This window comes from Bactrocera oleae, chromosome 2, assembly GCF_042242935.1.
Source record: "Bactrocera oleae isolate idBacOlea1 chromosome 2, idBacOlea1, whole genome shotgun sequence".
Lineage (NCBI taxonomy): Eukaryota > Metazoa > Arthropoda > Insecta > Diptera > Tephritidae > Bactrocera > Bactrocera oleae.
Window position 1 is genome coordinate 95,865,759 of NC_091536.1, and position 26,036 is coordinate 95,891,794.

Consider the following 26,036-nt stretch of genomic DNA (forward strand, 5'->3'; position numbering starts at 1 on the left):
TGTCATACACACACATATATATTTCGCCAGTCTTGCATGACTTACATGTGCGTTTGTATTTCCGCCGACAAGGCAACTAAGCAAATCACGCAGAAAAAAAGCAAAAACACAAACAAACGGGAGCAACGTGTAAGAAAAATGTAGTAGAAAAACGGTAGCGCAGCAAAAAAATTGCTCTCTGCAAACGGTGAGCAGAAAAAATTTCTAAAACGACAGTAAAACAAACCAAACTAGCAAACTCGTTGATGACGCGACAGCGAACACGGCATTGAGCGACGGTCTGGCGCCTTTTATTGCCGTGTAACGAAGGATGCGCCGCCGTCGCCACCGCTCCAGCATCACTCCTTCACCACACACAAATACATAAACACACATACACATATAGGTACATCGTGCGCAACACCCCCTCTTCCTCACTATAAGCGGTGTGACGTGGCGACGCATCATGCCGCAGACTGCGTGGGTGTGTAGGCATGTTTGTATGTTTATGCATTTGTGTGTGTGTATGTGTGTATGTGTGCATGCGTCACTCTAAAAAAGTAAGTATAACTTAATTTTACTTTTTGCTAAACTTTTTCTTGGCGTCACTGCCAATAGTTGCGTCGGCATCCTTTTTGCACGTTTGCACACCCCTTTTATGTCCCCTTTACCTCTATACTACACTTTTCCTTTGCTTTTTCGTTGTCACGGTTGTCGTGCTCAATTTTTGGTTGTTGCCCAGGTCGTCATGGGGTTAAGCTAATGGTTTAGCCTTTGGGTTTTAGTTCGGTACTTTGGTTTTCTAAAAATTTCTGCATACACATTTTTTGTGGTTATATGCTTTTCACTTAATGTAATCATATTTATTTAAACGCTTAAGTGCCAATTTCATATATATAAATATATAAGCACCGTTAGTTTTGGTTTGTGGGATTTTGTGGGGCAATTTTGGGCTTGTGAGTTTGTGGGAGTTTGTAAGAGGTCAAAAAGTGGGTGATGTGGATTTGTTCGCGTTAAAGCTTCGCACTTGATGCTGAGATATTGTGAAAGACAAGAAAGATTCATGTAAGTATAATGAAGTTGCTAATGTTTTTAAGAATTTGAAACGAAAAGCAAGAAAAAGTCGTACAAATCGATTTTAATAAATTAATTAATATGAAATTAAAAAAAAAAATAGATTATTTCGTATTTCGATAGATTATACCCTTAAAAATAACGTAATAAAATTTCAAGTCGATATCTCAAATTATATTTGAGTTACAGCCTTCTAATTCAATTCATATTTCAAGGCGACGAGCATTACTTGTACAGATCTTAGACTAGTTTTAAAATCTAAGAGTAGTTTGTTTAAAAAAACAAGAAAAAATTTTAACTTTGGTTGCACCGAACCTTTAATACCCTTCACAAATACAAAGGTTCCTCCTTTATTCCGATCGTTTAACTATTATGGCGGCTATATGATATAGAGATCTGATCTGAACAATTTCTCCGGAGATTACATTGTTGTCATAGACAATAACTCGTGCCTAATTTTGTGAAGGTACCTCGTCAAATAAAAGTGTTTTCTATACAAATATTTTAGTATTAGAATCGAAAGCGATAAAGTTAAAGTGTTTATTTATTTAAATTAGTAAAATACTACAATTAAAAAATTGTTTATAAGAAAACAACTCAATGTTGCCAAACACTATATTTATTATATAATTTTCAACAGTTCTTTTCAAGTGCTGCCAGTCTGTTTGAACAGCTTGAAAAAAAATTCGATTTGCGATTTCGGAATCCAAGTGTTAATGGTTAGCATAACGTCGGTCTCATTAAACAAAAATATTATCTATAATTTTAATTAAAATTAAGAGCACTCATATTTTTCTATATATACATATGCTTCTTCTTGTAAATATGTCTACATGAACATGCCTATATGCCGTCACCCACATTTATCATAACCTGATGACATCACAATTTGTCAAGCAATCAACGCACGCAGATCGCCGTAAGCATAACGTGTGCTACGAATAAGGGCTTACATATGTATGTCTGATTAAATGTACACACGAGTGAGCACATAGAAATGTACAAACACACGTATGCAAATACCCATATACATACATAGATGTATTGCTTCAAATATTTCTGGTGTTGTATGAGAGCATTGGTATTGCGTAGAGTCATAAAGAAGCGGTGAAAAAAAACAAAAATGCGCGAGAGTAATAGGCCGCAAATATACGCAATATTCTAGGAAATTCCCCAAAACCAAATCAATTTTATTGTTGTACAGCATTCGGGCGCTCAAATAATTCAACGCAATTTTTAAGCGCCCTTGAAGCGCAAACGCTCTAAAAGTGTATTAATATACTATACTTGCTTATATCCATACATAGTTATATACATACATACACACATGGATAAAAAAACACATACATATATCCAACTTTGCCAACAGCTGTCTACATATGTATGTATGTACAGTAAGTAGGTTTGGGCGACTCGCGCAAATTACCGCCTCGACTATTAGTTGCTCATACGCCCTCGCACACACACACCTTTCTCATTGTTGCTAAGCATTTGAATGCTGGCTAGTTACACGCGCACAAACAAATTATTGGCCTTTTCGCGTTCGCGTTGAACTGGGCAAACAATTCAGCCGACGGAAAAATGTGCACAAAACACACACAAGTAGACAGACAGACAGACACACAGGCACACAGGGTTTATGGGGTATATTTATGTGGGCATGTGGACATGTGTGCAGTGTAAATAGCTGGGAATTTGTATAGTAATAAATATAATTGACATGCATATGCGTTTACTAGGCTACTAGGCAATGTAACAGTTATATGCTACACGCTTCATTGCCGCTCGCAGATATGTGTACGTGTGCGTGCCTATCAATGTCAAGCGACCGGTAGTTAAGAGAGCGCAAACAAAACCAAAAAACATCATAGATTTGGTTGCTGTGGTGGGCGTACAATCTTAAGCATATATATTTTCTTGTGTGCTTGAGTGATTTGTAGTAAAAAAAAATTCCATACAAATAGATATGTGGCAAGTTTCACGTGCCGAGTTGTACATTATAGATATGTGTGTGTTTGTAAAGTATATGAATTTGATATGTTCCAAAAAAAATTGTAACAAGTCGGTTGACAGGATAATAGCAGCCGACTAGCGTAAACACATATGTATTTACCCCAACAAATATTTATACTGGCAAATATTTGTTCAAACTATTGTTTGCCTTGCTGTTTGCGTATATGTATGTGTTTTTATATGTAACAGTCTCTCGGCAGCTTGTGGCAAATAAAAATGCTGCAAGTAAAAGTTTTACAACCAACTCCTTCTACAATTAGAGCAATGATACAGGAAACCGGAAAGCCAGTGAATTATGCTCAGTTTCATGTGTGTATGTGTGTATATGTTTCACTGAATGCAGAAGAAATCGCAATGAAAGCGTAGAGAACTTTTTTTTATTAATCTTTAAGCGATGCTGTAACTATTACTCAGCTTCAGTTACATTTACATGCATACACATACATATGCACAAATGTACATATGATGGAAGGCGCTCCAAAGGCATTAATGAAATTCGTGATATCTCAATTGTAAGTACTACAAGTAAATATATTAATATGTGTATATATGTATATATTCATGGAAATATATTTTTGTAAAATTGGCGTGAATAAGCTTACATGCGCTCCAGTGTCTACGCTTTAATCGGTGAGGTTGTGAGTCAACTGTTAACCGCAAGAAATCGTCGGCGGCCGCTTTCACCGCAATAAAGCCGAAAGAATTTTTTTTTAAAAGTGCGGAAAGTTGTATTTCTACCCATATTTTTACAAAAATATAAATATAGCATAGCACACACATGCAAACACATCTCTTATGTTAAAATCACAGACGCCACCACCACCACCAACGCCACCACCACCACCACCACCAACTACCAGCTTCTGAGTCTCCAGCAAAGTCATTGCGTTAGTTTTTCCCCTTTCTTTGGGAGATGTCTTGGCACTGCCTTTTAATGCCATTAACTTAATTTGTTTGCTTTGCTGCTCCGCAATTCGCTAATTTATTGAAATGACTTTATGGGCCTATTTAAATCTGCATAAAATATATTTATATGGATTACTTACTGCACGAAACGAAAGGAAAGGGGGGATGCTATCGACGACAAACCGCTAAGCTGACTGCTGGTATTTGGATTTCTGCTATATTTGTTATAAGAGCACTGTTCGCCAACGTATGATTATGTCTCAAAAAAAAGTATCGGAATACATGAGAGCAGCAGCAAAGCAGCATGCGCTTGGCAACGAGCTGTCATATTAATGTCTAGTGCTAGTGACATTATTAGCTCGAAATTATGCCAAAGGAAATTAGCACAGGAATAGTGAAAGTAGTCAGTTAATGTATGTGCAACTTAAAGTGGTAAGCATTTGACGGACTTTGTGTTGGAATACATATAAATAATATTCATTTTTGCCTTTTCTGTATTATTTATTGCCATATTTCATATTTCTTAAAAACATTTCACAATTTCACAGCAGCTTTTAATAATGCCTCAATAAATGATCATATTTTATCATAATACACCTGCCACGGTTTATCATTATCTGTATTTATTTCTCTAATTCTCCGTACTATTTTAAAACGCCTTACTTGGAATTAAAGGCCAATTTGTATATGCTTGTAGATTTTTGCACTCTGCTGCCTAGCAACACCTTTGCTTGGCTCATGTTTTACTGATAAAATTATATTTTTAGCTGGATTATTGTAGCCTTATGCTATAATGCCTAAATTTTCTCAACTGTTTCATTTTATCGCCACTCTTCTCTAACAAACTGAGCCTATTATCGCATTGACCAGTTGAAAATACTTGGATATGTTTATCTCTCCAGGAAAATAAATGCCCTGTCATTAGTACAAAATAATCGGAGATAAATTTTGCTTCTCAATATTGTGAGTGGCAAATATAAGAGTCTTATTAGCTTCGTTATTCTAATTAAATGATGCAAATATAAGCTTTTTTCCATATAATAAATTATAAACTATTTACTAAATTATATCTAATTTGAATTGATTATATTACTTGAAAACATAAACTTTTGATTTAAATTTTTTTTATCAAAAATATATATTTTGATAATTTAAGATTAAGGTAAATACACAAATGTCTATATGTAAATTAACTATTTATGCCTATGGCAACGATTCGACATGGCAACTGACAAACATCTGCTTATTTTCGATTTTAACGTATTAAGAAGAAAAGTCTTTTTCAACATTTCAACTTCAAAAATTTAGTAAATAAATACATTTATTTTATAGAAATAATACACCTATGCAATTCTGGCATGCTCACAAAATTAAAGTTGAAAAATTATCAAATTAAATTATATTAATCCGGTCAATTTAGGCATTCAAAGATCCATAAATTTACAACATGTTGTAGCAGCATCTTAGTATGTGGAAAAAAATTTGCACGAGGTCAAAGATAAAAAAAAAAAAATATTGGTTCGAGATTTTCAGCGCAACGGCATGTTATATTATAAAATTGCCTCAGCCAAAAATTGAAGATCATAAAATTATCTATAAAAAATGTATCGATACTTTTTTTTCCTAATAAATAAGCTGTTTTGTCAAATTTCCACTGACGTGTATGCGATATTGCATGTTCTCCTTCAAATTATTACTGCACAAATCTTAAAGCAACATAATGAAAAATTCAATACATATAGGTATATGTATAATAAGAAAACACGTTGCTTTAGCAACGATGATGCTGAAGTGTAAATTTGTAATACGCCCCAACTTTGTTGGATTATTATACGCACTTACAACAAAAAAAAACAAATATTTATTACATCAATTTTTCGCAGAAAAAGGGGCTTTCATCACAGTTACCATAGAAAGTCTTAGTTTCTTTTCTCTAGTATCTTGTTCTGCACTTGCTGCTTTCTCACATTGTTTGAATCTGCTTTGTGATAAGAAGTCATTAGGCGTGTAGAATTTAAGACAGAAAGAAATGTATATAAAAAAAAAACAATCGTAGAGATGCCTCGCCATAAATATAAGTACAAAGTTTTATATTTTTTTATTTTAGTTTGATAAATATTTGGAATTTTTAAATTTATGTATATTGGCAAATATAAATAAAAGCAGTGAAATTTTGAAATTAGGTCTTAACAAAAACGTTTTTACACAAATTGCGTGTGTGTATTAAATTTATGACCACAAAACTTTACTGCTTATGTGCCCATAGTATATAATTAATGGCCAGAATATTTTAACTAATTTTATTTATAGTGGTTGCAACTATAAAATACTCTAATATTAATTTTTTTTTTTTAATTTTTCTAAATTTTTCGTTTGTCTGATATGTAAAACATATATTTTGTTGTGAATTTCGAAAACTGATTTTCATTCCGTAGTAAATTACGCACGAAATGATGCTCACGCACACAAATCTAACTGAAAATCGATATATATATAAATATATATATATATATATATGATCACATGTAAATCATAAAATGTGTCTGGTGAAAATTGAAAGCTGCTTAGCAAATATACTTGCACAAAATTACAGTTTGGAAGTCATTATTATCAATATACAAGTATGTTCTAGATACCCCTCTACCCTACAAAGAGAGTGTGTGTAAATATTTGCGTTACCATGCCGGCAATATAGCATACACGTGCAACCAGCATAAACACACAAACACGCACCATGAATCCACATTATATATAGCATATTCCATAGATATGATTATCGGTAATAAGCCAGCAACACATATATATTATATATTTCTTCAAAAAGAAGCACAAGTACTGGCATATGCGAGTATATACATATTTGACTAAAAATAGACTAAAGGAGATAATTAGCGCTCAACAGTCAGCCAACAGCTGATAAAAAGCATGAAATAAACATGAAAAAATACAAAAAGCTAACTAATATAAAAAATTAGATATTGAAAAATAAATATAAAACAAAAAACAAGGTGTTTGTACAAAAAATTAAGAAAAGTTTGTGAATTAATAAAAAAAATATTTATATGAAAATAAATACCAAACTACACTGTAATCTACTTAGAAAATTAATGGGTACAACAAAAAAGTGTGTTATAGTATGCCGAAAAAATTCCCTCAACTTATCTAAAAACAGTTTAATGGCACATAATAATAATTATCGCATTTCGATTAAGTTCAACCAGAGGCCATTCACATAGCAGTCGGCCAAACAGACGGGCAATCAGCGCTTCAATATTGTTGCTGTATATATAATATAAACATGTATGTATAGGTAACATTAGTTAGTATATACTGCATACACATATATATGACTAAATATATAACGACACACATATATATACGTGTGCGTGCTCACTCTGTCTGATAAGCCAGTCAGTTAGTCGGCAGTGTTCTCTGCGTATCACGATACGTATGTATATGTATGTTGTAACTGTTGGCGACAAAGTGATGATAGGTGAGCGCCACGCGAAAGCTTCGCTGACAGGCGGTGTATAGTGAGAGGAAAGACGCGTAAGTACACAATAGTGATATGCAAAAGTTAACTGCTCTGGTATTGAGGTCAATTGTGCGGCACTAGGAGGTATAATATTTTAATAAACATTTTATTCGTTTATAGTACACATGTCTCAATTAATACGTTAGAAGCTTAAGAGTTATCAGTGAAATGATAACAGGCGTGATAAGCTGTAAGGGTTTAAGAGGTTTGAGTTTGTTTGAATACTTTTTTATAGAAGCTAATTTGAAACATTGTTATATTGCATATCAATGCTATAAAATGTAGTTATATTAAAGTTAAATGAAAACAGTTTTTTTTCATTTAGTTTTATATTGGCCTTTTAGACATTTGAGTATAATACTGTCAGGACTATTTAGCTTTATTGTATACTAACTCACGCAAAAGTTGGTAATATGAGCTTTGTTTTATTTCTGAACGTCAAAATGTAGGCAACTTTGAAGCAAACATTTAATGTAGCATAATTTTAGGCTATAAGAATATAAAGACACCAAAACTTATGTGAAATAAACAAGTTTGCATATAGGTATATGCGCCAAAATATAGGCAAATCGAAAACAAATATTTTCATAAGCATAATTTTAGGCTTTTAAACAATTACGTATTAAAAAGCAAATCTTCTTAACTTTATATAGAAATGCACCCCAAAGTTCGCATCATCAGCTTGGTTTCATTTCAGTAGGCCTAAATCAAGTTGTGTACAAATTATTATTGTAGCATAATTTTAGGCTATTAGTATATGTGTTCACTTATTCAGCATAAGCACCATTATTAAGCCTTTAAGTGTAATTCTACAAACACATTTCCGTTAATTATACATATATCCAGATACTTATGTTTAAGAGTTAATGTGAATAAAAAATTATATTGAGAATAGTTTTAGGCTTTTCGGCCCATTTTGTTTCTTACAGACTTAAAAATATTTTGTGGTTCACATGCAAAATAATCGGATCACAAAAATGTTGAAACAATATTTTAAATTATTTTCTAAAGAAATTTATTTAGAGGAAACAAGAGAAAGAAACGCACTAATAACAATCAGCTGAAAAGTATCTTTGATCCTTGATTATTCGGATTACTTGCATATAAATAAGTAATGCTATTAAAGAATATTTTTTTTAATTTTTTTAAGAGTGAACCTCATATACATTTGATTACTTTGCCTTCCCACAAAAAGTCTAACAGCTTAAATTTATCTAAAAATTGTAAACTAATTATTAAAAAATAATAAAATCCTGCCAATGTCAATGGGAAACATAATCCGTTTTCTACACTAGACCATTAATTACAGTTATTAGCACTTCAAAGCCTTGCACTGAAGCCTTCGATAGCATGCATGCGTGCTTCAAGCATACTGCAATTTAAATATTTAGTGGTCAAACACCTTCAAAAATCTAATTTTAGATCGTAACTTGCAGAAAAATCAATAATTTGCAAACTAGTTAGCAAAAAAAAATAATAAAAAAAATTGAAAATAATTATATGCTGCCTAGAGTAAAAAAAAAAATAAACTCAAGTTGAAAATGGAATTTTCCAGCACTCATATAATCGTATATCTACCATATATATGAATATTCGCGACAGGGCAACCACTGTCACACACAAGTACATTCTTGTGATATTAGTACTTTTTTTGTGTTCTTGTGTGCATTGCTCTAATCTCATTGTAAAAATCATGCAAGCCGCCAAATGAACAGCTGCAATATTTCTCAGCAATGGACAACTGGCGAACCAGTCCGCTAACATCGGCTAAATGCGCGCAAAGCAAAAGAAATAAAAAATACTGTAATTTAAAACAAATGCGGTGACATTCTTTATATTTATACATTATTTGTTGGTTGAATGAAATGGCAATAGAAAAAACCGCTGCAAAAATAAAACGCATTTAGATTCGGAATAAAGATACACGTCAATTTTAAATTAGATGCTTTGTCAGCGTAAGCTCAGAAGTTGTGGGTGAGTGCTTTAATAACGGGGCAAAAGCTTGAATGAAAGCATTTTTGTTGAAAATATATTTAAATTATGAAAATTGGAATATGAAACGAATAAAAATTAAAATACTAAATTATATATAATAATTGACAATAAACACACAGACAAACTTATACTTCTTCTGGAGTAAATTTTTTAAATCATGCTGTAAACAAAGAGCAACCTGAGGAAATTCAAGAGCTGTCATTTTATCCAGAAAAAGCAACGGTTTGGTGTGGTTTGTGAGCCGGTGATATCATCGGTCCATATTTCTTCAAAAATGATACCGATAAGAACGTAACCGTCAATGGTGGCCGTTACCGCACCATGATAACCGACTATTGAAGCTCGTGATCTCGCATCAATCAATGGATTTATTGAGAGAACATTTTGGTGAGCAGATAATTTCACGTTTTGAACCGGTCGATTGGTCACCAAGATCGGGTAATATCACACCATTATACTTATTCCTGCGGGTGTATGTAAAGTCTGAAGTCTATGTGGACAATCCCGCTTCGATTCAGGTCTTGGAGCAAAACATCACGGGTGTCATTCGCCAGTAACCAGTCGAAATGCTCGAACGAGTCATCGAAAATTCGACTCAACGGATGGACCATCTGAGACGTAGCCGCGGCCAACATTTGAAAGAGGTAACCTTCAAAAAATAAATACCAAAAAATGTTCTTTAAATGATAATAAACATTCCCTATTAAATTTGAATTAAACGTGTATTTTTCTTTGAAAAAGTAGGAAACCTCGAAATGGATCTCCCTTTAGATACAGAATTATGCATATAAATTTCTTTTACTGCTAAACTTGCAAACATTTTATATTTTTTTCTTTCCCGCTCAAATATTTTTCTCTTTGTAATCATTGTTTAGAACTGTGCTGCGCATTCAATGAACTTGTAATTGGATGCGCGTGCGAGTGTCTATCCGTCAATTCAGCAAAAATATATTTAGCTAATTTATAAAGTAAATAAATATGGTAAATAGCAGACACATTGCTATGTGGCTAGTGTTTTGATTATTAAACTGAGTCGAAATAATTTTTGTATACCGAAAACTGCAATTATAGCAAATTTTCAATAAATGATAAAAATTATCAAGCTAAGGTTTGCTGATATTGGCAAAGCAAAAAAATTGAACTTGAGAACTTCCTGCTTGATATTCGCTGTGTGTTCCGCTACACCTGTGAGTAATGAGTTAATGACCTAATATATTTAGGAAAAATCTTATTTTTTGTAATAATAATTAAAATATAATTTCTAATAGTTGCAGTAGGAACCATTAAAATTAGGAAACAACTTTTGAAACGTATAATACCTATATCTGTTTTTAGCGGGCTTTAAATACATAAATATGTAGTGGCCTTTTCACAAAAGAACTCCTATGTATCTTTTCCGCAATTATTCGCAATAACTGACCAAATCTGACATAATTAAATTGACAGACGACCAATCTGATCATCATTTTGAAGTCAAACCCGTTAATATATTCATTTGACTCAAATTTGAAATTTCGGACGGGCAATGCTGTCACTTTTAAATGATATTCATTCCACGCTCGATAATTATATGATGTCTGTATTCAAGTGGTAACCAAAAGGTAGGTTATTTAAAACTTTTAAGAGAAAAATTATGATTTTCTTTCAAATTTGTACTTCAATTCTTTATGCAGATTCGATCGTTATCTCTGTTTGGACTAAATCTAAGTTGTCCTTAGTGAAAAAATTATTTTCGAATTAAACCCTTAAAAACAATTTAAACAATTTTTAAGAAACTGGCTCTTATTTAAGGACTCCGTTCCTCAAAGTAATAGCAAACAGTGCCCGAGGAATGCATTTTGGAAAAACCAATTTAGTCCATTAAGTATATTGGAGCCAAAATTCAGCAAAATCGCGTTAGTGGAGTGTAAGACTACTAGCCAGTAAACTTTTACTCTTGTATAAGATGCGAAAATTATGAAAACTATAAGAGACTCAGCCAGGTTTAGCTGACCGCTACTTATATACTCAACCAAAGATCTCTCGGTACTTGTGTTGGAAGTTCTAGTAAAAACGAATTTTTGTAAATGAAATTACGAAATTTCCTTGGAAGTCAAAATCGGCCATATTATCATATAACGGCGAATCCGACTTTACTCCAAAAGCAAGAATTCCAATGAAGCAAGAATAGAATAGAATAATAAATTCTATAAATCAAAATCTAACTAAAACGCCAAAAATATGAGATTCACTTGTTGCATTTTCTACTCATCCACATCTAAATAGCCACAATCAATGCAAATGCCAAGCAAAAACCACCAAGCCATTTAATAACGCTTCACATAAATCTAGATAAAAAAAGCATTCCTTATCACACTCCATTTAACAACCACAAACTGACACAAATGCACAAGAAATACAAAATCTAAACATTCACCAAGAATTGCAAACAAAACGGCAAAACGAAAGAAAACATGCAAAAAAGTAGCCAGGAATAGTAGAATGCAGTAAATGAGCGCAATTTGAATTAAATGCTGACAACTGGCAAGCAAACTGTGCGCTAAACTAAACAAGTGCACTCGCACGAAGGACATAAAAAAGGATATTCATGTGGCAAGTGTCATATTGATAGTGTTGGCGCTGTTCGTACAGCCGAGACACGTCTGACTACAGCACACTTATATGTATATGTGAGAGTGTTTGTGTGCCATTTCTGGTGTTTGTGTAGCAAATATCTTCCGGCACTCGTTTCTTGGTCAATTTCTTGTAGACGAGACAGGCAAGCGCTTGCACAAATTATATGCCAAAAGGAGAGGAGGGATATATATACATTAAACACAAAAGATTGCGGAACAAGTTGAATAATATCACTACAGCTGCATATAAAGACTCGCTCAGTGTTAGGCTAAAGACGCTCGCACAAATGTATGCTATTGGCTTTAGGTGCATTGCCCCAAAAACTATACATTGTAATACATTTGTGAAAGAAGTGGAGTAATGTAAGAGTGACATAAATGTGGCAGCAACTAAATTGAGCCAAGTTCATATCAATAGTTGAGCTGCCAAGGAAATGAGCACGCGGGAATTGACAATAATTTTAGTCATCAAAGTGGATTTGTAAGTCCATTGAAAAAGTTTTATTCATTGAATGGGAATTGCGTCGTCGTCGTCTAACCGGCGATGGTCAAACAATCAGCACTTACGCGCATACATGCATGTGTGTGTGTGTGTGTGTGTGTAGGTCTGCAGTGGTGGAAAACGCAATGGATTCACTTGTCTGGTTTGCAGACGATTATGAGGATAAGCGCTTGTCATAGAATAAATACACATAAATGCTTTGGAGGAATTAGCGGGAAATGTGTATTGCACACATACATAGATATATAAGTAAATATATTTATACATATGTATGTTCAATTGTATATGTAAAAATAGTGACTCTGCAGGGATTTACACTGATTTATAACTGGTTCTGGACTTTTAAGCTCGTTTATTATGCTACCAATTATTGAGAGCTGGTTTTTCTTCTATGATGACCTTTACTTAGGTTGGTACTAATAGGACTGATCCATTGCAATCTGACTTTAACAAGATGTGTGCTAAAACTAACTAAACGTTTTGGCTATAGAATAAAATGCACATTATATTTTCTTTGAAAGTTATTACATTTATTATTCAAATAGGTTTCATTAGACTCAGTACAACGTTTGGAACGAGCAATCAGCGCATGCACAGATTTTTTATGTCATTTATAGGAATGTCACATGGTGATGGATCAAGTTGTCATGAAGGATGGTTGATGAGAGAAACAATTTTTTTTTCATCAAAAAAACCTTTACTATTTTGGTATTTTTTTTATCATTTAATTTATGTGGAATAAAACGCGCACAAGCTTTTCTTTTACCCAATTCTTCAGTTAAAATTCCATAAATATCGATACCAATAATTTTACGAACTTTTTCATCAATTCAGCACGATTACTAGCTTTTGGAGGACTTGGCTTTTGCTCGTCATTTACATTCTCAGGACCATTTTAAAATCGTGTAAATCACGTATAAACTTGAGTACGATAATCATAAGCAAGAGTTTATGTTTTCATAAATTCCTATTTCTCAGTTTTTTTTTCAAGTTTAAGACAAAATTTTATATTTGCTCTGTGTAAAAATGTTAGCCAGTTCACATAAAATTTTGTAGGGGAAATTATTCAGCTTGTACAGAATGTGTCTCCATTGCAATCATCTGACTTTTGAATAACTGTTATCCCATCTGGTAGCACTTTTGAGAACTTTGAATATAATTTCAAAGTCTTAAATATCGGTATGTACATATACATTTAGTACTACCAAATAACTTCACAGTGTAATTTTTCCTAATGGGTGTGTTTCATTATATGTAATTACATCATATTAAAACATTCTCGATCTTGAATTCAGTCAAACGAATTTTTATAAGTACTATTGGCACAATTTTTGCCTCTCGCTTGGCATCCGCTTGTAATGTGAGAATTGATTAATTGTATACTGAGGCTATACAGACATGTCTTCGGCTTATACACATCAATATAAGTATATGTATGTAAGAATAGTGATTTTCTTTGTCATTGCGTATTCAGAAATTAATTTATCAATTATTGAAGATATGACGCATGTGAGGTTGTATCAAGTCGTTAAGCTGCTTCTGAATAGAAAAATCAAGTTTTCAAAAAAAAATACCAGTTCTTCGCAACAGCATAATCAAAATTAATGATGCAGGTGTGAATAAAATTGCAACAACTTTTACATATTTAGTGTCAACTTTTTACGGTAAATTTCTTACACCCACACAAAAATATATTTATAATATATTATACTTGTTTTTTTATCCCTGCAGCCATACTTTTAACAGAAAAACAATTTTAGCGCTGCAATAAGAATAGTTTTTACTTGAATTCTTTTCCACTGCTAACAACTTGCATCCACACGCACACAAATGACCGGAATATTCGTATGTTTGCACGTAGTTATCTCGGCAGCAGAACGACATCCCTCATTACGGGGCGCCAAGGCGTCTTTGCGACGCCAATATGCGCGCATTCTCGCGATTAATCGAATTGTTTGCTGCTCACTGCTGTACGCTACTTTTATCTGCTCTTCATTTTTATCTCAGGCGAAGAAAAGTAATATAATAATATGTATTTATATAATGTATATGTGGGTGTGTGTCTGCATTGCGTACAACATAACTGTGCATGAGTAACCAGGAAGTTCACGACTTTGTGTAGATTGAATTCCGCAAAAGTTTTGTAACAATTTGCGTGATACTAATCTGTGCAGTTGACTACCCACAATGCTCGCATAAGCTTACAGAGTAGAGATGTGCGTATAAGAATTTTTACATACATACTATGTACACATGTACAGACATGCATGTGTATGTAACGTATCTGCTAAGCGGTGGGTGGTAGGAAGTTTCAAAGAATTTGCAATGCTGTAAAGCCCCCGCCAATATTGATAACAATGTGCAAACATACCCAGTAAGAAATGAGATGAGTTTTTTTTAACTCATGTAAACTAATTTGTCATACGTAATTGCAATCGTTGCATTGAAACTGAAACTGGTTTCTTGCCATTTCTAATGCCGATTTTTATAGGCTCAAAACGCTTTGTCGATCTGTAAGGGTATTTTCATCCAGCTTTGTAGGAGTTTTTAGGTATGACAACGAACCGGCGTTCTAAGCAGCCTAAGTGAGATATTTCTTAGGATTGACCTTCCAACCTAACCTAACCTTATGCCGATTTCATTGATTTTTTCCTATGATTACATCATGAATAGGTACTTCATATGTATGATGTTTTTAACTACCTTAAGCTACCGTTTTCAATTCCGTAAAAATTTCGGTGATCTGTTTGGAGCTTTAACGAAACTAAAATTTCAAGCTTTTAATAAAATGCGAGTACATACTATATACTGTATTATATTGATATTTTTATCACGAATTTTTTAATATATTTAGTCGTATTTAAAAATTTTGTATATTCTTTTCGGCTCAGCTAGAAAAGTTGATATTTTTTATTTAAAGTACTAAATAGCTAGTAAAAGTTTTTTCCTAAATCACCTGTACTTTGCGATTTTTAGTCATATTTGAAAATTAATATTTAATAAATATGATTTAGTAAGACTAAAAACATGCACTTCAAACTAAAAAGTGGTAATATTTAATATAAACTGTGAGTAATATTAACCGAAAAATACTGTCAAAATCCAAATTAGTTACCACAAAGGGGTTCCAAAAAAATTCACTAATATGGCAGAGTCGTAGAACCGGCTTCTCATCGCTTAAATATGCGGAGCTATAAACTTTCTGAAAGAACCAGTGGAAAGTATAAATGAGAAAAGTAACAATGACCTAGCCCAAGTTGTTGTTAGCTAAAGTACTTGCTTCATACTTTCGAAAGTTAAGAAAAACACGTTTTACTCGCTGACCTTGAATTAGCTATTTGTTAATTTAACTACATATATGCATACGTATGTATATTTTTATTTGTTTTATTATATAATAATATGAGTATGACTGCAATTGTAGCATCTTTTAATAATGAAACAAAAATGGCAATATGCAAATGCGTTGAACTCACTCTTACATAAGTGCTTGTAGCAGAGTTTTTTGTATATATAAAAAGTTGTATATTTTTTATATATTTTTAAGCACGAAATATTCACAAAGCTGATCTCATAAGTAAGAACAAATTGTTTTCGTAAATAACCTAGCCAAATTAATCTAAGAGTTACACAATAATAAAAAGAACATACGTGCCAGAAGCAAGTACGACTATAAACGAGTAGGTGTGTGTATTAAGATCTATAAAAGATATTGGCTCGCTCAATGTATGTTATACTTATAAGATAAGACTTTTTATAAGCTTTCAGGCAAAAAAACTGGATTAAAATGTGGAATAATTTTGAAGAAAAATAAATGAGTGCAATGAATTGGCGACAACAGAAATGTGAAAATATGGTAAAAATGTGTTTTTTTTTTGACAAAAGATTCTAAAGACCTGTCGTCCCTACAATTGTATAGCAATTTCCTCATTTATTTACATATATTCTTATATACATATATCTGAATATACAAATATGTACATATGTTTTTACGCTGTCAATTTAAAAGAAAAATAACGACACTTGCAAACCAAATAATACAGCGTACAATCGCTTATCACTCACATTAATATCTCTTTAATAAAAAAAAAAGAATGTAAGGCTGAGCATACAGTGTGCGCCAAAAGTATGGGTGGCCAACAAGAAGACTCTCTTGTTCACAAGAGCTGTCTGCCATTTCTCAAGATAAGTCTGTCATTAAGTCGCGGAACCATTCCAATATTCATACATAGTACGTACACATAATATGACACACATACTCTTACACACACGCACATGCATCCAGTTGGAGTCAAACATCTGACGGCTCACCGTGAACTCAAATAAAATATCAAAGTTTATTGATAAACTATCTGGCTGGCATAAAGAGCGCACATCGCGGCACTAAAAGATGAAAGCCAACAATAAATGAAAGAATATGACAAAAATAACAACAACAAAATCAAACATATGTACAGTGATATATGGAGCGTATGACGAGTAGCACAAGTGCAAAACCGCAAATTTAACTGAGGGCAGTGAACAGCTAAAACAAAAAAAAAAAAAAACAAATAGCAACAACAGCAACAAAAAATAGCAAAACAACAACAACGAGAGCAGCCACATAAATTTGGCATATATATACACATATGAAGCTCTTAAAATGACAACACTTTTCAGAAAGTAGTAAATGGCCAGCCGGCAGACGGACTTCATTCGAGCGCTTCATGCCATATATATATGTGTGTGTGTGTGTGTGTGTACATGTATAGTTTTGCAAAGTGCATAATTCATGTGTGCGTATATGTGTGCGTGTGTATATTCGTTTACTTCATTCTTCGCGCATATAAAGAATATCAAAAACACATTTTAATGTGCGGCAGAAATATTTTTATGAGCCTCTCAACAGTTTAAGAGGCAACAAATGCAACAACAACAATGAGCAAGTGTATAAGGATATACAAACAAACCGACGTACAATTGTAAATGCACATTTAAGTGCTTTTCGTGAATTTTGAAAGAAAAAGTAGCAAAAAGAAAACATTTATTTTTGCTTTTGCTTGCAAAGTAGAGAAAAGTAATAAGAAGTGACTGACCACAAGTGAATCGCACGAGATATTTGACTGAAGAACTTTGTTTATCAGTATGTAAAAGTGTATGGCTGAGGAACCACTAAGGTCGGGGGTGTAAATTGGGAAACGTGCTTTGCATCCAAAGTTTAGCTTTATGGTTTTATGACACAGATTATGTCAGGATAAAGCCAAACTGTACCATAATAAAAAAAACTTTTAATTTCTATATTATGTGTAAAGTTTTGCACTGGAACAAGTTTAATATAATTTCTTATATGCTGACGTATTATTATAAAGTTATAGGAGCTGTGAGTAGATAAAATACTATTGGTCAATTTATGACTTTAAGATTGTAAATAAAAGGCTCTCTTAGGCATAGTTAAAATAAGTTGTAAATTGATGAATAAGAGTTAATATATATGGCAGATTTTTATATAAAGTTTAAGAAACTGTAAAACTTTTAGCAACTATTTTACGCAGTATTGTTGAATTAACATAGTTGTGACTTTCTGTATTTTGCAAAACATATGCAATTAGGTCGCTTAGGGACCTTTAAATAATCGCATATTTCTTAACATTATTTTCTTTTATTATTTTTTACCCTCTGTTTATATCACTACTCATCTAATATTGAAAATTTTCAAACCACAGCTGTATTGACTGTTATTGTAAGAAAAAATAGCATCTCTAACTACGCTAGCGTTCACTAAAGCTTTTTGGGAACATCACACTTATAAAGAATGAGATCACCACAAATAATAAGCATAAAACATGCAACGTTAACATCGGTTGCACAAGAGCTATAATACCCTTCACAAATTAAAAGGTTTCCATACAGGGGCTTGAATTTGTTCGCTAAACTTGTATGCCAGCCATAAGCTTGCCTTAGTTAGTAATCTATGCCGAATTTCCTGAAGATACCTTGTCAATTAGAAAGATTTTCATAAAAGGCCTGGATATGATGATCGTTCAGTTTATATGCCAGCTATATGCTATAGTGGTCCGATCTGAACAATTTCTTCAGAGATTATACCGTTGTCTCGACTAATAATCCGTGCCGAATTTTATAAAGTGAAATAAACAAGTTTGCCATACAAGATCAGGGTTTTTCTCGTTTAATTTGTATGGTAGCTATATGATATATTGATCCGATATCGGTGGTTCCTGCAAATAAGCAGTTTCTTGGGGAGAAAAAATTGTATGCAAAATTTCATGAAGGACTAATTCACATATGTACATACTGACAAACATTTATTTATATTTTTATAAATATATATTATTGGGACAGATTTATTCCGGCTGTTATAAACTTTGTAAAAAACTGAATATACCCTACTCAGGGGATAAAAAATAACAAAACGCCATTTTTAATTGTTTATACCAGACTATTTTATTTATAACAGTAGTTTTGCCTCAAGAAGAATAATAATAAAAACTGAACTTATTGTGACAGACCTCTTAAATGTTACTTATACGCGCAGGACTGCTAGAAAACCTACTTCCGCTTTACAAGTAGTCACGACTTTATAGTAAAAAATATTTACTTTAAGATCTTTAGAAAATAAAACCTTTTCCTTGAGCGCTCCGATATCTTACTGTCATGAATAAATTCTAGCACCACCCACACACCTTGACTTAATAGCAAAATGTTTAGTTAATAATTCTTTTCTCGCTTTAATTGAACTGCGCGTGGCAAACCTACGCCGCACAAATGAATACAAATTTGAATAAAATGCAAATTCAACTGTTTTATGAAAGTAAGAACTAATTGATTTAATTTTTTTATAATTATCTAGGCGTTGAGGCGATACTACGTTGTGGTTAGTTTTGCAGTCTTATTTTCTTATTAATATGTATTTATGCATATTTGAGTAAGCGCGTGTTGAATATATTGAACAATAAGGTTCACAAACTGCACTTGAGAAATAGCCGAGCGCACTTTGTATGCATTGCTAAACTAAATACAGTAGTACTAAGTTGTATTGAACACATTGTTGCAGTTACTATAGGTATATCTTAGTGCGCAGGTACGTGCGGGATATATAGTTATAGAAAAATTAGATTATAGCTAAACTAGTGATGTCAGCAAAAATGAGAATATGGCAACAATTTTGAATAAATGATAAGCAAGTAGCTAGATATCGCAATCTACCGATAAAAGGTTAAATTAGCGTTCTAACGGAAAAAACTAATGTTAATTTTTTTTTCAATTCATATTTATTTAATACATTATTGAAACTAACTCCTAAAAAATTTCTCAAGTATATATAAATCCACTTAATTTACTGAGACAATTATAGATTACAAACAAATGGGTTATTATTTGAAATTATTGTTAAATCTTTAAAATAACAATTAAACAATTTCTTTGTATTATTTGTTTACGAATTTCTCAAACTAATTTCAGTTGATACCAGAATCTAATAAATAGGTTGTTTTATTTTTAATTTTTCAAACAGGTGGCAAACCTCAGGCAAAAATTTCTATACAAGTATAAATTTTTTAAATGTATTTTATTTTATATCATAAACATAATGATTTTAAAAAAAAAAAAAATGTTCAACAGATGGCAACTCTTTTAAGAAAATGCCTTCTATACTGAATTACTTTGATATTTACTTTGTAATATTTAACTAGTTTCAACAATTCATTAAAAAAAAATTAAACAAGTGGCAACTCTGGTCAAAAATATTTTAAATTTCTAATTCCGTTTAGTTATATATACCATTATTATAATAACACAATTATCATAACAATTTTACTATATAATTTTTTTGAATATTTGGCTACCCTACTTAAGAACTTATTAAGAAACTTTAGCTTTTTCTTTATATTTTTTGTATAATATTTTTTTTCATTATACATATTGTGATATTTAAATAAGTTTTAACTCAAAAAAAAGGATTATGGAATAAACTCTAGCGATCTGCCTCCATAATTTTCAGACAAAAAATATTTAGAGAATTTAACTGTAAGTGATAATTATCTATCACATGAGTATATGGTAAATCCATATTCCGCCACTCATTCACTTCTACACAAACTAAACAGCTACAGCATCAAAAGTCTTGAGTACAGGGTGCACATTGTAATGCAATTTATAAGATTGAATGAGCGACAACGCGAGCAACTCTTTATGTCTTAATCACAAACACTGATGTATATGTGCGTGGCTATGTAATGGATGCTAATCAATGCAGTTTAGTGGCGCAATACAAAAACAACAAAAAAGAAGCACAGATAATTGCAATGAAAAATGCAAAATATTGCGGCGCAATAGCAACTACTTGGCGCCTGTCAATGCAGGAATAATAAATATTTACTACAAGCCGTTAATAATTTAGCTAAGTTCGCTAGTAAAAAGTGCAACAACACACTAAAGTTATTATCATTTCTTAAATTATTTTTATTTTAAGTGTTTTTGTCGCCTGTAAGCGCCATTGAATGAGTAAATGTGTTCATTAAAACAACATCAATTACGTACATATGTGAAGTAAATACGTAAAGGCAGCATAAACAAACACCATATGACGTTATTAAGGTTATACGACTTTTCAGTGCAGAGGGAAGTCCAGACGCGGTAAGAAGAAAGAAGAGAAGAAAAAAAAATAATGCACTTTGCTGTTACAACTCAACAGCAGCGCAACCAGCTCACTGTTTGCACACACACACAAACATTTTGCCAACGGTCACACCCCCTTAATACGACGCACATACACCACCGCATGCATGTGTTGGTGCGTAGGTATTCTACACATGTTTGCAAATATTTATTTTGCATTTATAAATAGTTTAGCCGGTAGCGAGTGTACACACACACACATATGCATATATAGTATACATATATGTAACTGCTGTTGCACTTGCAATTCCGCTATGCTTTTGCAATGTAAAACAAAAGCAATATTTGCTAAGCGCTCGCTGAGATGAGCATTTAGAAGTTGCGCAGTTCCTTGCCGAACGACATTTACGATGCAGCAGCGGAAAATAATAACAATCGTGAATTTGGAGGAAAAAAAAACTCAAAAAGAGAAACGGAATTTAAAATTATGGAATCGCAGAAACCCGTCAAGAATACGACGTGTCTGTCTCTAAGAATTTAACCAGTAAGGAAGGGTTAAGTTCGTGTCTAACCGAACATTTTATACAACTTGAAAGGATCAAAACCGAAGATGATTTAGATGTTGCCAAAACTTTATTTTACAAAATATTGCTAAAGAATTCCACATTCATAATTCGAGAAATCGTGAATGGAATCCAATCACATTTTATATTGTAATTACACATCTTAACTAATATTGAAGGTCACACTTAGTTTAAAAACTATATTTTACTTCGCGACAATGAAAATTATATTAAAAGCATCTTTAAAAGAGATATATGTGATATAAATTCAACCGAAGAGGCTAAATTTAATATATTGAGTTAATGTAGAAAACGTTCACCAGGGGTTCGGAACTCATTATGTTATTGACATAAGGTTAAAACCAAGGTCTAGGCCAACGCCATTCACGTCCAGTGGTAAACAATCAACATGATTTCACCTAAATGTAGGTGGTGTCCAATTTTGACCTTATTAAGCCCTCTTGTGTCATGTAGAGTGTAAAATTTTACGTCTCTGGCGCATTTTGGTATATATTTATTGCCCTCTAACCATAGCAGTTTTTAACAAAACCGTTATATGGGGAGTGAGCGGGGTTGCATTTCCGATTTCATCCATTTTCACACCACACATTCGGTATTAAATTTGTTAGAAGTCGGGGCCACGCCCACTTTACCAAAATATTTCAAACCGCAGATGCCCCTACTTAATGCAATGCATTATACCAAATAACAGTCTTGTATCTTTTTGTGTAGCTAAGTTATGACACTTGATATGTTTTCGATTATTGCCGTTTTATGGACGTGGCAATGGTCCGATTACGCCCATATGTAATACTTTGGGGCATGTATACTAAGTTTTATCAAGATATCCCAATATTTACTCATGTTACAGCTTATACAGATGGACGGACGGAAAGACAGTCATCCTGATTTCAATTCCCCTCATCCTCCTGATCATTTATATATATAATATAAACCATAATCTATGTCCAGGTGAACAAAACTTTTATACTCTGTAGAAACATGTTGCAAGAGTATAAAAATATATTAACGAATCTTTTGGTAGCTACTGAAAAATCGTACTAGTTCCAAACTAATTTCTTTGGGATATGATGAAAACATATTTTCATTTCTATCGGTTCTCGATTTGCAACTTCCCTACTTGTTATGTTTGCGCTGTGCTCGCTGAAAGCCAACTATCTGTTAAATTACCGGTTAGTTACTCAAGAATGGGTTACCAGAGTAATTCTTGAGGCACAATTGAAACTCTTGTGTACGTTTTAGCTCTAAAGCAAAATTTCCAAATCGAAAGCAAAAATAAATTCACACGTTTTGATTATGCCAGCCTCTTCACTTTATACCAGTTTCGATTCACCAATGTTCAAAATATTCTTATAAAGAAAAAACAGCTATTGAATTAGGAATAGACACGTCGGATTTTTTATGAAAATGAGATATTTTAAACAGTCAGAATCTCACGGTTTTTTGCCCTTTGCAAACAACTGCGAAATTATAGATCCTTTATGATGTCAAAAATTCCTTCAGATGTTCCAAAGGTGTTTCTTTCACGATATAGTCTACAGAAACAGGACTTGTCAATAAATTTTACCTTTTTTGTAATGAGTATTAGAACCCAATAGAGTTCAAATGACAAGTAATCATTGCTTTTGGTTTCAGCGTGCTTAGCATGTCATTACTTTGAAAGTAAGTCTTCAGGCAAATATTGCACTAAGTCACAACCAACCATGAAGAACTTAAGTAAACAACAAAGATATGTTAAGTTATTATTCAGGTGATAAAGTGCATGCTTTAATTTCTTCTACCCAACCATTGGAGTGTAGGTCTATGTGTTAAATCTGATTAATCAATAGCCTCGGATGTAACTTCTTAAAATTCACTCCCGAGCAACCTATTCATAAACTAGAGGTTTGATAGCAGCATGCAGTCTAAAACTCGATCATCGTGAAAAGAAAATGACTTCACAAGAAAGGCTACAATACGAGTATAACTGAATAAAGTTCACTTGTAGAACAGATAACTTAGTGGCGATAATAGCTTAAGCATTTCTACTAAATTGACATAAAAAAATAAAATGGCTGCCACGAGCCTCGCTTTGTCGGTCCAAACTGTAAATTCTCACGCCACGTCGTTTCATTTGCAACTGCTAAAAAAGCAGTCCCTCAGTCCATCGGCTCGCACTTTATTATTTAATTCAGGTTTTGATTGCAAGTGCCATAGACACATGTGCCGACTTAGGTTTATATACATAAATATTCACGTCCATTATATTGTATTATATACAGTATACGCAAATGCATACAAATTGAGACCGTTACAAAAAGTCACCTTCTAAACGTGAAAGAGGTGTGACTACTAAATACTTCGACGCAATTACTACACTTGCTATGATAAAACAGAATTCTTAGCGTTCTCAGACACAATTAACTACAGACTGGTTCGCAAATATTCTTGTAAGTACGTAATTACCTGCATTTGTATATACCATATGTATAAAAGTATATGGAAGTTTTGCATTTATACACTTGAAAAAAACTTTAGCGAATTTTGTATTAAGTTTTCAGATAAAAAAATACGGTTTTGAAAGCTCATCTATAGGAAAATAATAATTCAGAAGATAAGACTTCAAATTTATTATTATTACTATTTATTTAATAAAGTGGATCCTAATGGTTTATCTAACCAATACCATGAAGAAAATTTTTCGACTCAGTTCATTCAAAACAGTCATATAATTGGAGTACGCACTAATTCGGTCATCCATCTCTTACTAGATATTACTATATATTTGTATATGTATACTCCCAATAATTGCTCAAATTAGAAGTCATAAAATTAGAACACCGGATTTCTGATTATGTTTTATACGTTCTTACATATCATGAGACCAGGAAAGATTCTAGGCTACCACAGCATAAAAGCGTAAGTTATATTCGGATGACAATTGTTTGATAAAGCTATTTCATGTCCAGCGGAGCGTTATTTTGAATAATGGAAAAAGCTTTTGTAAATTTGGTTAGTCGATTCCTTTTGAAAGACCAGTGTCATGAGATACTAAAGTAGGACTTGGTTTATAATTTATTGTAAAGGGAGTAAATTGGGCATTATTTTCAGTATATCTTTAAGTGTAGCAATAAATATTAAGCCTTAAGGTCCTAAATGTTTACTCTTGCCACGATTTTAATATATTGTTAGCCTTATATGTTTCTTTCGAAATAAATTTGCAATATTTTGTACTTTTATACTTTATACTTCTTTAAATTCTTTATTAATTTTGTTACAACTCGATATAGCCAACAAAAGTTGCATTGTAAGAAGCAGTACAGAAATTGTGGCCTACATTTTGGCGCGCAACTAAAATATTTTAGTTCCAAGTTCACTGTTTATAAATATTTATTTTAAAAATAGTTTTTTTAAATGTAACGCTCAAAGAAAAATAAATCTGTATGCAAAATCTATATTTACTCACATCATTTTACACACCTACGACATACATACGGGTATAATACCGAGTGGAATGTACAATTTGCATTTTTCATTGCAATTTCACGCAAAACGTGTTGCCGTCACCATTGATAAATCAATGTTGCACAATCATAATAACTGGAAATAACAATAAACTATACTATTCAATAAAAATTATTGCGCAGAAGTATAAATAATTACATAGTGAATTAAATGATCATTTGCAAAAGTGAGTTATATTGTGGTTTTAATACAGATTTATTCCAACGAGAAGTAAAAATCAGCGCTTAATTTATGTGATGATGTTAGCGATGAGCAAAGAGATGATTGAATTGATGGATTGTCTATAAAAATATGTGTATAAAAAACTAATTTCTGCCAAATTTATACTTAAATAGCAACGTCCAACTGCGAAATAAACAAGACCGCAGTTCACAATTAAAAACAATATGATTTCATACCTAAAATTATTTAAGACATAACCCAATACCTGCTACTTAACAGACTTGGTGGAAAGAACAAAACACAGGAAATATGATTATACTCGTACAAATAATGACATTAATAATAAATTCGCAAATGCCTTCCGTTGGAAGCATGCAACATGGTGGCAGATATATGTATGTATTCAGGAAATAGTACTCAATTATGATTGATTTAAAACAGTTCGTCTAAGGCCTATTTGCTGATAAGTTTCCAAGTACAAATATCGAATGTTATTGAAGGTTAAGTGGACGCGCTAAGATGAGAGCATTAGTGAGGGCGGTGAGCAGCGGAAA

General features: G+C 32.6%; 1 protein-coding gene across 7 annotated transcripts in view; it reads right to left on the reverse strand.

The window, feature by feature from the left end:
- The window catches only part of foxo (forkhead box, sub-group O), a 76,816-nt gene that overhangs the window by 23,562 nt on the left and 27,218 nt on the right, over window positions 1-26,036 (reverse strand). The window lies entirely within an intron of this gene.